This window comes from Gossypium arboreum, chromosome 5 (assembly GCF_025698485.1).
Source record: "Gossypium arboreum isolate Shixiya-1 chromosome 5, ASM2569848v2, whole genome shotgun sequence".
Lineage (NCBI taxonomy): Eukaryota > Viridiplantae > Streptophyta > Magnoliopsida > Malvales > Malvaceae > Gossypium > Gossypium arboreum.
In genome coordinates this window covers 6,772,602-6,786,462 of record NC_069074.1, presented here as the reverse complement: position 1 = coordinate 6,786,462, position 13,861 = coordinate 6,772,602, and the positions used below count along the sequence as shown (strand labels likewise).

Genomic DNA, 13,861 nt, shown 5'->3' with positions numbered 1-13,861 from the left:
AAAAATTATAATTGAGTAGTAAAGATGTCTGTGTGTGATAGTTACAGTTAAAACGAATATGATCATCTTTTCTGGGTATTCTATATATTCTTTTATCCTCAGAGATATGTGTGTGTGGTTGTTCAGTCTCTGGTGGAGTTCTGATGTTTTGAGAATGCTAGTTAATTATGATTGTCGAAACCATTTTTTTGAAAAAAACTGGGAATCGACTTTGGTTTTGAAAGCGAAATTAAAACGGGAGTCGCCACCGATCTTTATTAGGTGTGATCGGATCACCTTTGTTTTAATAAATCAATTTTAGTTTACTAAAACAGTGCCTTTGGTCTACGAAACTTGAGAGGATGGGTTCGGGAGTCGATTACGTGCGAGGAAGGATTAGCACCTCGACACGCCCAAAAATTGGTACCGAATTGATTAGTTAATGTCTTAATGTCGAAAGTCGAAAATCGGGAATGGATTTTAAAATACAATCCTTTTTATTGACGTCGATTTTAAAAATGCTTGAGTTAGCTTGAATCGATTGTTTAGAGATTTCCTTGTCTCGAGATATCAGAGTATCACATCCCGTAAGTTAGGACACAATACCATGAATTTCGAGCATAAAGTTGTCCCTAATTTGAATGAGAATTTCATGTGTTTTAAAACTTGAAAAGGATATTTTGCCATTTAGAAACAATAAGGAAATCGAAACCCCGTAAGTTAGGGCACGATTCCTTGATGTTCTAAAATGCAAAACATTGCCTTATTTGGAAAATTTCATTTTTGAATAGTAACGAATACGATATTTAAACGACGTGTATTTGTTAGGTTGAAATAAAATGATTTATTGGATAAATGTATTGAGCTTAATGAATGATACGACTTAGGCTAGATAAAACAAAGATATATCGTAGAGCACGGGATAATACAACATGAAATACAATGTTTATACAAGCAAATGACAATAATGAAAATACGAATAAACCAAATATAATACATACAATGGTAACATTCACATAACATATATCACTTAGGCATTAATCACTAGTAATCAAAAACAAATGAATTAAATAAGATATAACCATTTTTTTAAAAAATAAAGCAAATTAAAATGAATAAAGTATAAAACAAATTTTATGATGGTAAGAAATGAATTTAAAATAAATGATGTGAAGAGAAAGGAAAAAAATCGATAATGTACAAAAAAGAATATATGTAAAAGAAAATTTAAAATAGATAAGATACAATACGTCAAAGAAATAATTAGTATATATATAAAATAGATATAATGATTTGAAATTGATAGCATATATAAAATTTTACAATAAATAATAAAACAATTTAAAATGAATGACACATAAAGCAAGTTTATGAAATGAATGATGTAAGAGAATTTTAAAACCTATATTATAAAGCAAGTTACAAAAGATTCATATGAATAATTTTAAAATGGGTGATATATATATAATTAAAAGCGTAAAATAGATAACATGGAATAAGTAGAATGGTTTTAAAATAAGGTGTAAAATAACTTTGAACTAAATAATATATAAGTTAATTTAAAATTATAAATATGAAGTTTAAAATGTATAATACGTAAAAGGATTTAAAATAGACAATATAAATATACTTTATAATAACGCTTTAGATATGATATATAAAAATTATTAGAAATACATAATTCATAATAACTGAAGAATAAACAACGTAATAATTTGAAATAGATATATGGCAAAAACAGTTTTGGGAATAATAGCAAACATATAGAAACTTAAAATAAATGGTATATATACATAAATTTTATGACAAATAATATAGACATGAGTACATAAAGTTTAAAAATGGGTAATACAAAAACTTATAATACATAGAATACTAAAAATAAATGAATAAAAGGTTTAAGATAACCCAATAATTTTAAATAAATAGTACATGGAACGATTTAAAATAAAAATGGTACTTTGGAGTAAAACGTAGCAATCTATAATAACTAATATGAATAAGGATCTTAATGTGAGGTAAAATAGTATAAAAGACCCAAAACAGATCAATAAAAGGTTTAAAACATAATGTGAAAGATTTAAGAATGAATATGCACAATAATGGAACATAAAAACAAATAGTCTAATAAAAATGAAGACAAAATATGTAATATATGTATGCATTAAGATAATTAATATGTAAAAAACCTTAAAGTAAATAAATATAAAACAGTTTTTTAAATAAAAAGACGAATATACAAATACCGTATAAAGTTTAAAACTAAATAAAATAATATTTAAATAAATCGCAAATGGGCATATAATAAAATATAATGGAACAGTTTGAAATAAAGAGGAAATGATTAAATTAAAATCAAAATGAAAGAAAAGGTACAAATTATAATAATAGGTAAGTGCCATGGACTACATCAAAATGCATTCAAAGTTATGAGGACTGTAACGCCCCCTTTACTCGAGACCGTCGCCGGAGTCGAGCACGAGGCATTACTAAACTTATTTGAGCACTTAAACAAATTCAAACAATTTATATCACACTTTCCAGACAAGCTGTCCAACTGCATTACAGATGCAAAAAAAATCATATCTCGAGTTACAAAACTCGAAATCCAAATCCGTAAATTTTCCCCAAATCTAGGCTCATATATCTACTTACTTATTTTTTTCTAGAATTTTTTGTTGGGCCAATTAGTACAGTTTATTAGTTGAAGTCTCCCCTGTTTCAGGGTTCGGCTGCTCTGACCCCTGTTCACTACGAACCAAATTTCTCCATGTACAGAATTCAAATAACCAAGACGTTTATTTCTATTAAAAATAGACTCAATAAGGAATCCATACATATATAGTATGACTCCTAATTAATTTTTTATAATTTTTAATGATTTTTACAAATCAGAACAGGGGAGTTCAAAATCACTCTGACCTTATCTCACAAAAATTCAAATATCTCCTGATATGAAAGCCTTTTGCTTACACCGTTTCTTCTATGTGAAACTAGATTCAATAAGATTTAATTTCATATTTTATTCAACCTCTAATTAGATTTTCATGATTTATGGTAAATTTTCAAACTCAAACTACTGCTACTATCCAAAAACTGTTTTAGTACAAAATGTTGTTAACTAGTTTATAACATCTTTACTTCATTTCATTTAAACTCTATACATGCCATATAAATCTTCAAACATAAAACAAAAGCTACCGGAATTGATCTGGATAGTGTGCTTTGTTGTGTTGATCCAATCTACCCACTTCACTTCAAGTCAATCTACATAAAAATATTAAACACACACAAGTAAGCTTATTGAAGCTTAGTAAGTTCATAGGTTAAAAGTAATGCTTACCAAACATAATATTTCCAAACAATACCAAAACATTTACTAAAGTTTCCTGCAATTCACAACCATTGTTATAATAATTCACATAGTTGAGCTCAACAGTAACAACTATTCAATCTCTTTCATGTGGATCACTTCTCTTTTATTTCTTATAATCAAATTAGGAAACGGCTTACGAAATTGAGTACGTCGTTGCTCAATGCCACGATTCACAACTCAGTATGGTTTTCCTCATTGAAATACCATACCTACATTTTTCAACTCGGTATGGGAAATGCCATACCTACATTTCTTAACTCAGTATGGATTTGATAATACCATACCTACATTTCACAGCTCAGTATGGATAATACCATACCTACATTTCACAACTCAGTATGGATGATACCATACCTACATTTCACACTTTGCCATGGAACAGCCATAGTCTTATCCGTCAATTCATCACACGTCACGATACGAATGTACTCAATCCTGCGTTTTTCCTAATTTGCATTTCCACATTTATTCTTTCATTAACAAAATCTACACAATCCCACAACAAATTCGTATATAATAACACATTATAAACTTCAATCATTCACAAATAAACATCTAAATTCAACCATATGAACTTACCCGCTAATTTGTAGAAGATATTGAAATTTAGGGACTATTCGCAACTTTTTCTTTTCCTCGTTCTTCTTTGGATTCTTGATCTATAATATAAAATATTTCTACTCATTAGCATTTATTTGATTTCTATTTCACTTCACAATTTATGCTGTTCAAATTTCGAAATTGCACTTTTACCTCAAAATTTACAATTTTCACAATTTAGTCCCTGCTCAATTCACCCATCAATTGAACTAATTTTTCTCAATTAACACTTTATTTTATCATTATAAACTATTTCAAAACCTTTTATATTCTTAATTTCAACAGCAACCTTCAATTCACAACTTTTTCACAATTAGGTCCTAAATATCATTTCCTATCAAAATCACTTAATAAAACCACATTAATATGAAATTAGAACTTAAATTTCATAATAATTCATCATAAAATTCCCTTATCCATCCAGGGTAACTTCCAATTTCACCCATAAAATCAAAAACTAATGAATTCTACAAGTGGACCTAATTGTAAAAGTCATAAAAACATAAAATTATCAAGAAAAGCAAGAATTAAACTCACATGATGTAAAAATATGAAAACCAGCTTTCTCCAGACCTTCTATGGCGTTTTGGCTGATAAAATATGAAGAAATGTCTAGATTTTTCAATTACATCATTATTTAACTATTAACTTTTATCTATTTCCAATTTTGCCCCTTGTTCACATTGTTTTCTTGCTTATTTCATACCCAAACCGTCCAGCCATTAACCTTTGGGTCTAATTGATCTTTAAATCCATCTTTTTAAATACTTAAGCTTTTTACTCACAATTTAACAAATTTTGTGCTATTTTCAATTTAGTCCTTTTTAATTAATTAGCCATCCAAACGTTAAAATTTTCTAACGAAACTTTAATACTAACTCAATGACACTCTATAAATATTTATAAAAATATTTATAGCTTGATTTTCAACTTCGAGGTCTCGATACCTCATTTTTGACCCGTTTGACCTAATAAATTCTTTTAATTCACTAATTTCACCATTTCACAAATTCTTCTAAATTCTTACTTGACTCATAAATATTAAATTACTATCTTGTTCAATCTTATTTGTCGAATTTAGTGATCTCAAATCACCATTTCCGACACCACTGAAAATTAGGCCGTTACAACTCTCCCCCCTTTAAAAATTTCGTCCTCGAAATTTGTTACCTGAAAATAGATTTGGATACTGTGATCTCATTGACTCCTCTGTTTCCCAGGTTGCCTCCTCCATACCATGTCGATGCCATAATACTTTAACCAATGGTACTCTTTTGTTCCGCAATTCCTTAACTTCACGAGCCAAAATCTTCACTGGTTATTCTGAATAAGTCATATCTGATTGAAGCCCAATTTCAGTATGGGGAATTACGTGTGAAGGATCTGACCTATACTGCATTAGCATAGACACATGAAACACATTATGAATCTTCTCAAGTTCTGGAGGTAAAGCCAAACGATAAGCCACAGGACCAACCCTTTCCACAATTTCATATGGCCCTATGAATCTCGGACTTAATTTTCCCTTTTTACCAAATCGTAACACCCTTTTCCATGGTGAAACTTTTAAAATACTCGATCACCCATCTGCATATTCTATGTCTCTTCGTTTTAAATCCGCATATGACTTTCGACGATCCAGGCGACTTTTAGACTATCTCGAATAATCCGGACTTTCTCTTGGGTTTCTCGAATCAAATCAACCCCAACTATTTTTGATTCACTCAATTCGCACCAACACAATGGAGTCTTGCATTTTCTACCATAAAGAGCCTCAAATGGTGTCATTTTATACTAGACGATAGCTATTGTTGTAAGCAAACTCAGCCAACGGTAAATACCTTTCCCAACTGTCACCAAACTCAAGTATACAACATCTTAACATATCTTCTAAAATTTGAATCACTCGCTCGATTGTCCATCTGCTTTGAGGATGAAATGTCAGTACTAAAATTCAATCTGGTGCCTAAGGCTTCTTGCAATTTATTCCAAAATCTTGAAGTAAACCTCGGATCCCGGTCTGAAATGATAGATATTGGAAGTCCATATAGTCTCACAATCTCTGACACATACAATTCTGCTAACTTATTAAGTGAAAAATCTGTTCTGACTGGAATAAAGTGTGTTGACTTTGTCAATCTATCAACAATCACCCATATCGAATCTTTCTGTCTTGGAGTCACAGGAAATCCTGACACAAAATCCGTTGAAATATGCTCCCACTTCCATTCAGGAATCATAATGGGTTGTAATAAACCCGTTGGCACTTGATGCTCTGCTTTAACTTGCTGGCAAATCAAACATTTTGCAATAAATTCTAAAATTTCTCTTTTCATACCAGGCCACCAATATGTCTTTTTCAGATCACCATACATTTTTGTACTACCCGGATGAATAGAATACATACTATTATGTGCTTCGAAAGAATATCATTCTTTAAATCGTAATTATTTGGAACACAAATCCTATTATGATAGCGTAATATACCTTCATCATCAATCTTGAACTCGAATCTAAATTATCCCGAACCATTTGCCGTTTCAAAGACCAATTTTGGATCTTCATTCTGCAGCTTCGAATTTGTTGAAGAAACATTGGTTTTACCTTCAATTCTACTAATACAACACCTTCTTCATTAAGAGCCAAATGAGCATTCATTTCCGAAGTGCAAACAAGGATGACTTTCGACTCAAGGCATCAAGCAACTACATTAGCTTTCCCGGATGATAGTCAATAACCAAATCATAGTCTTTCAAAGAACTCTAACCACCGTCTCTGTCTTAAGTTCGGTTCCTTCCGAGTCATTAAGTATTTCAAACTTTTGTGATCCGTATACATATAACACTTCTCACCATATAAATAGTGTCTCCAAATTTTTAAGGCAAAAACAATTGCAGCTAACTCAAGATCATGTGTAGGGTAATTCTTTTCATGTGGTTTTAATTGCCGTGAAGCATAAGCCACCACCTTTCCGATTGCATTAACACACAACCCAAACCACTTAAAGATGCATCATCAGACACAACATACGGTATACCGATTCGGTTAATTTAAGACTGGAGCTTCTATTAACATTTTCTTTAACTGATCAAAGCTCTGCCGACATTCATCGACCACATAAACTCAACATTCTTCCGTAATAAACGAGTCATTGGTGAAGCAATCATGGAAAAATTCTTTACAAAACGGCGATAGTATCCCGCTAATCCCGAAAACTTCGCACTTCGTTACATTCTTTGGTGTTTTCCAATTCACCACCGCCAAACTTTACTTGGATCCACACGAATTCCTTGGTGATATAATATGACCCGAAATCCAACCTCATGAAGCCAAAACTCACATTTACTAAATTTCGCATATAACTGCTTTTTCTCTCAACGTCAGTAGTACAATTCTCAAGTCTTTGTGCATGTTCGGATTCTGTCTTTGAATAGACCAATATGTCATCAATAAATACCACCACAAATCTATCCAAATAAGACTGAAAAATTCGATTCATTAAATCCATAAATGCAGCAGGGGCATTCGTTAAACCAAAAGGCATTACCAAAAATTCGTAGTGACCATACCGAGTTTGAAAAGCAGTCTTTGGCACATCACACTCTTTAACCTTCAGCTGATAATACCCAGATCTAAGGTCTATTTTTAAGAACACTGCAGCACCTTTCAGTTGATCAAACAAATTATCGATACGAGGTAATGGATATTTATTTTTAATTGTTACCTTATTCAACTACCTGTAATCAATACACAATCGCAACGAACCATCTTTCTTTTTCACAAATAAGACAGGTACGCCCCAAGGTGATGTACTCGGTCTGATGAACCCTTTATCCAATAACTCTTGCAACTGTGTCTTCAACTCTTTTAACTCAACTGGTGCCATTCTATACAGTGTTATTGATATTGAGTGCATGCTTTAATTACATCAATTGTGAATTCAACCTCACGATCTCGGGGTAAACCAGGTAATTCCTAATGAAACACATCAATAAACTCATTAACAACTGACAATTGTTCCATCTTCAATTCAGAACCCCGAGTATCAAGAATGTAACATCCCGAAATAGGGCCTAAATGGAACAGTGGTTGCGAAACCACAAATCCGAGGTAGAATGTAACGGCCTAATTTTCAGTAGTGTCAAAAATGGTGATTTCAGATCACTAAATCGGACAAATAAGATTGAACAAGATAGTAACTTAATATTTATGAGTCAAGTAAGAATTTAGAAGAATTTGTGAAATGGTGAAATTAGTGAATTAAAATAATTTATTAGGTCAGACGGGTCAAAAACGAGGTATCGAGACCTCGAATTTGAAAATCGAGCTATAAATATTTTTATAAATATTTATGAAGTGTCATTGAGTTAGTATTAAAGTTTCGTTAGAAAATTTTGATGTTTGGATAGCTAATTAATTAAAAGGACTAAATCGAAAATAACTCAAAATTTATTAAATTGTGAGTAAATAGCTTAAGTATTTAAAAAGATGGATTTAAAGAGCAATTAGACCCAAAGGTTAATGGCTGGACGGTTTGGGTATGAAATAAGCAAGAAAACAATGTGAACAAGGGACAAAATTGGAATTAGCATAAAAGTTAATAGTTAAAAAAATGATGTGATTGAAAATCTAGACATTTCTTCATCTTTCTCAGCCAGAAACACCGTAATAGGTCTCCTATGCTGGTTTTTCATATTTTTGCACCATGTAAGTTCAATTTTTACTATATCTTAGTAATTTTTATGTTTTTGTGACTTTTACAATTAGGTCCAATCATCTAATTCATTAGTTTTTGATTTGGTGGGTGAAATTGGAAGTTACCCTGGCTGAGTAAGGGTAGTTTATGATGAATTATTATGAAATTGAAGTTCTAATTTCATATTAAGATTGTTTTATTAAGTCATTTTGATAGAAAATGGTATTTAGGACCTAATTGTGAGCAAAATTGTGAATTAGATGTTGGTGTTGAAATTCAGAATATCAAAGGCTGTGAAATAGTTTATAATGATAAAATAAAAGTGTTAATTTAGAAAAATTAGTTCAATTGATGGGTGAATTGAGTAGGGACTAAATTGTAAAATTGTAAATTTTGGGGTAAAAGTGCAATTTCAAATTTTGAACAGCATAAATTGTGAAGTGAAATAGAAATCAAATAAATGCTAATGGGTAGAAATATTTTATATTATAGATCAAGAATCCAAAGAAGAACGAGGAAAAGAAAAAGTAAAGGACTAAAGTGTAAGGTTTAGTCACATTTTGTATCAAGGTAAGTTTACAGTAAATAAATGCAATATTCTTTTATTTTACATTATTATTGTCAATTTCCAGCATTTATATATTTATGTTATGAAAATATTTAAAGTCGAATTTAAGGTGAAGTGACAGAGGAAAAGTGTTAGAAAGCCCCGGTTGAACCCTAGGAATGTTAGGATATTAGGGTTGATAGGACAGAACAGAAATGAGCCATGTAAGTCCATATTAGAAATATGGCTTTGGAGACAGGATTGAGCCATGTAAGTCCATATTATATATGGCATTGGAGACAGGAATAATTCATGTAAGTCCATGTCAAAGACATGGCATTGGCAGGATATTGATAGACAGGAACGGCCCTAGTATCCTTAGTATTCCGAGTGGTTCAACGGGTCAGGATACGAGTTAAATTACAGTGAATTAACAGCAAAGGAAAAGTAGATTATACTTATGAAAAAGGAAAGGTCAGGTAAGAAAGAAGGTAAGGGAATAAAGAATAAGATAGAAATTGAGAAGTAAAGAAATTTATGATGTTAGATGATATTATGCATAATTATCCATTATGTTGAATGTTGTGATTTATTTGCTTGTAAGCTTACTAAGCCTAGTGCTTAATCTCTTTATTTTCTTCTTCTTATAGTACTTATCTAGTCACTCGGGATCGAAGGAAATGTCGGAGGCCGATCACACTATCAAAGAAATAACTCAGTATAACTAGTCGTTTTGTTTTGGGTATGGCATGTATAGAAACTTAGCTACTTTTGGTATAATATGAATAATGAATGATGTGTAAATACTTGCTAGTGATTAGCTAAGAAAATAGCTGATGATATACATGTTTATTAATATGTATGATTGAATGATGATTATCACATGAAAATTATGAAAATGTGAAAGTAACCTAAAAACAGATTCAAGTAATGAAATGATGTAACTTTGAAAAATCACTAAAAATTGTAAAAACATAGTTTGAAGATGAATAATATAAGAAATTAAAGCTTATTATGTATATTTTCTTATGGAATAAGCAAAACAGGTAAAAGTATTATATTTTATGATATATCTGAGTTTTAGTGAAACAGGTCGAGCGATTTCTGGATCCCCTGTTTCAACTTTGGAAATTCACCATAAATTGTACAAAACTAATTAGAAGGTATAATTTATATGGTTAGAATGCTTGTTGAATCTAGTTTTGAGAGAAACAAACGACTTAGTCATATGAATTTTGTACAGGAAGAAAAATGGTTCGTAGTAAGAAGAGGTCAGTCAGATCGAGTTTTGAAACAGGGAAAAATTTAACTAATAAACTGTATGGCTAAGTCAAAATTCTAGAAAAAATTAGTAGATATATATATGAGTCTAGTTTCATGAAAAATTTACGGATCTTAATTTCGAGTTTTGAAACTCGAGAAATGAATTTTAAGTAACCATGATGCGAAAAACAGTTTATTAGAAAATTAAAATAAGTGATTTAGAGTTGTTTAAAAGGTAAGATAAGTTTAGTAACACCTCAAGCTTGACTCCGGTGACGGTTTCAAGGCGTGGGGCGTTATAAAGAATATAAGCTAAAATGCTTCATTACCTTTCCGAATCAATTTTCGAGTTGTAAAGGTGAAATAATTCGACATCATTCTTTTATCCCCAAACTCAATGAAACTATTTCCCCATCGACATTTTAAATCAATCCGTTTTTCTCTACAATTCACTATGGCATCGTGTTCAATCAACCAATCCATTCCAAGAATAACATCAAATTCTCGGAAAGGTAACAACATTAAATCAGCAGAGAATTCACAGCCTTGTATTTTCAGTGGACAATTCCGACATATTAAATTAACCAACACACTTTGCCCTAGTGGATTAGTGACTTGCAATTCAAGGTCAGTGGACTCAACAGTCATTTTCTTTTCTGACACTAATGCAGTGCAAATATATGAATGTGTAGATCCAGGATCAATTAAAGCATATACAGAATCATCAAAAAGATAGAAATTACCAGCTATCACATCTGGAGCAGAAGCTTCTTCCCTTGCCCGGATAGCATATGTACGTGCAGGTACTCTTGTCTCTGATCGAGCTGCAGTATCTCTCGTTCCCGAATGAACAGTCCCAGCAGCACTACTTTGACCCGAACGTTTACCTTTCTGAGGAGTATTTGCTTGCTTCTCCCCTTGTTCTCTGTAATATCCTGATTTTGGGCCTAGTCGGAATAGTGGTTTCGTGACCACAAAATCCGAGATATAAATAATTATTTTATGATTATTTTAAGGTCTATGATATGATTGCATGATTGTGTGAAAATTTCGTGAAGAAATTTTATGCATAAAGTGCTTAATTTGAAATTTGGGACTAAATTGAATAAATTGCAAAACTTGTGTTCTAGAAGTATTTTGCATAAAATTGAATTAGATTATTAATTAGAGGTCCTTAAAGAGTAATTTTACCAATTTCTAAGTCTATGGACAAAAATTGGACATGGATGGAATTTTTGGAAAGTTTAGTAGTAAGGGCATTTTGGTCATTTAGGGTAAAATGAATTAAAATACAAAATTAAAGCCAATTTTGCTCATCTTCAACCCCATGGCCGAATATAGCAAGGAGAAACCATGGCTAGGGTTTTCAAGCTTCCAAGCTCGATTGTAAGTCCGTTCTAGCCTCGTTTTAATGATTTTTACGTTTTGGAGTCCCGTAGCTCGATTTAGCTTATGCTAGCAATAATTTAACCTAGGGTTTATATTTGGAAAAATACCCATAGGTGAAATTTGTGTATTTTGGTGTTTTATGATAGAATATGAGGTTTTAAATTATGTTAGACAACTTGTGCTACTCGGTTTTAAGTGAAAATGAGCAAAAGGGCTTAATCGGTAAAAATACCTAATAGTCATAAGTACATGTTAGAGTGAGAATTTGATGTTGCCATAGAAGGTAAAAATGATCAGCATGTCATAAAACATAAGAAAATAGGCTGAATTTTAATTTACGAGCTTTGGGGCAAAAGTGTAAATATGCAAAAGTTTAGGGGCAAATTGTAATTTTTCCAAAATATGATTTTGGGTCAATTTGAATAATGTGAGTCCTAATTAGACTATATTTTAAATGATAGAGCAAGGAAAACTGGAATTCGGGCTAAAATGGGGAAAATACCAAGTTGTGGACGAAATGGTAAAATAGCCATTTTAGCATACGAGGTAAGTTCATATGTAAATGTTGGTAGCATAGTTATTATTTTAAATGTTTTAATGTTTTTAAATGATATGATAATTATTATGAAATATTATACTTGTGATAATTGTTTGATAATATGTCAAATTATGTGATATACTTGTAAAATGTGAAATACTACCGAGTATCGGTATCGACATTCCGTAGAAGATGGTTGAGACACATGATTGGGAAAAAGGTCCGTTGAACCTCAGGAGTGGATTAGGATACAAGTGACATGTCACTGGGATATTTGGGCATCCGAACTCGTTGAGTTGAGTCCGAGTTCACTTATGGATGCGAGCGTCCAACTCGTTGAGTTGAGTCCAAGTTCGTGAGATGTAACTAGGCATCCGAACTCGTTGAGTTGAGTCCGAGTTCACTTATGGATGCGAACGCCCGAGCTCGTTAAGTTGAGTCCGAGTTCACTTATGGGCGGGTTACATGGTAGCTTGGCTACATATGTGGCACTTATGTGCAAGTTATCCATGTATCCAATTATATTCCGATGTGTTCAACGGGTAAAGTTCTACTCAAATGGAGGAATACTCAAGATGAAAGGGACGATTGGTAAGTGTTGTGAAATGGATACTTTGAACAGGTATGTACTTAACCCTCGGGTTGAAAACTCGATATAACAACAATATGGTAAGATGATAAATGAAAAGGTGATATGAATGTCTTGGTGATGATTATGCAAATGATGTTTTATGTTTGCTTATATGGTTATGTTACTTGCTATTTGCATGTGAGCTTACTAAGCATTTATGCTTACTCCTCCTTTTCATTCCTTGTAGTGTTGACAAGCCAGCTCGAAATCGAAAACGGTCGGAGGCACGCCACACTATCCGTATACCATCTTGGCATAATGGCTTGTATATTTTGAGTATGGCATGTATAGCATTATAATCATTTTGTATATATGGTCTTATGATATGGTTATTGAGTGGTATGGAAATAGAAATGCTTGGTAATGATTAGCCATTGGAATGGCTAATCATGATCATATTTGGTATTATGTATGTCAAATTGCTAGCTAATCCATGGAAACCATGAAATAGGTAAAATTTACCATAAAATAGATTCAGACAGCAGCAGTGACGTGAGTTTAAAAAATCACTAAAAATAGTAGAAATGGAATTAAATAATGAATAAGTTATGGAATCGAATTTTGATGAGTCTATTTTCATATGGAATAAGCGAAACAGGTATATGAGTTATATTTTATGAGATGTTTAAATTTTTGTGAAACAGGGCTAGAGCAATTTCTGGATCCCCTGTTCTGAATTTGGAAATTCACCATAAATTTTACAAAGATAATTAGAAGTCATGCTTTATATGTACAGATTCCTTATTGAGTCTAGTTTTATTAGAGATAAACGGCAAAGTCATTGAAGCTCTGTACAGGGAGATATCTGATTCGTAATACACAGAGGTCAGAGTAGTTGAACC

General features: G+C 31.9%; 1 long non-coding RNA gene across 1 annotated transcript; it reads right to left on the bottom strand.

Annotated features, from left to right (window-relative positions):
- Nucleotides 1–3,078: 3,078 nt before the first annotated feature.
- Nucleotides 3,079–11,379, bottom strand: LOC128293227 (uncharacterized). Its single transcript, XR_008283352.1, has 2 exons — nt 11,205–11,379; nt 3,079–3,246 (listed from the first exon to the last, which is right to left on the bottom strand). It is a non-coding gene; the product is annotated as an uncharacterized LOC128293227 (long non-coding RNA).
- Between the last annotated feature and the right edge of the window lie 2,482 nt (nt 11,380–13,861).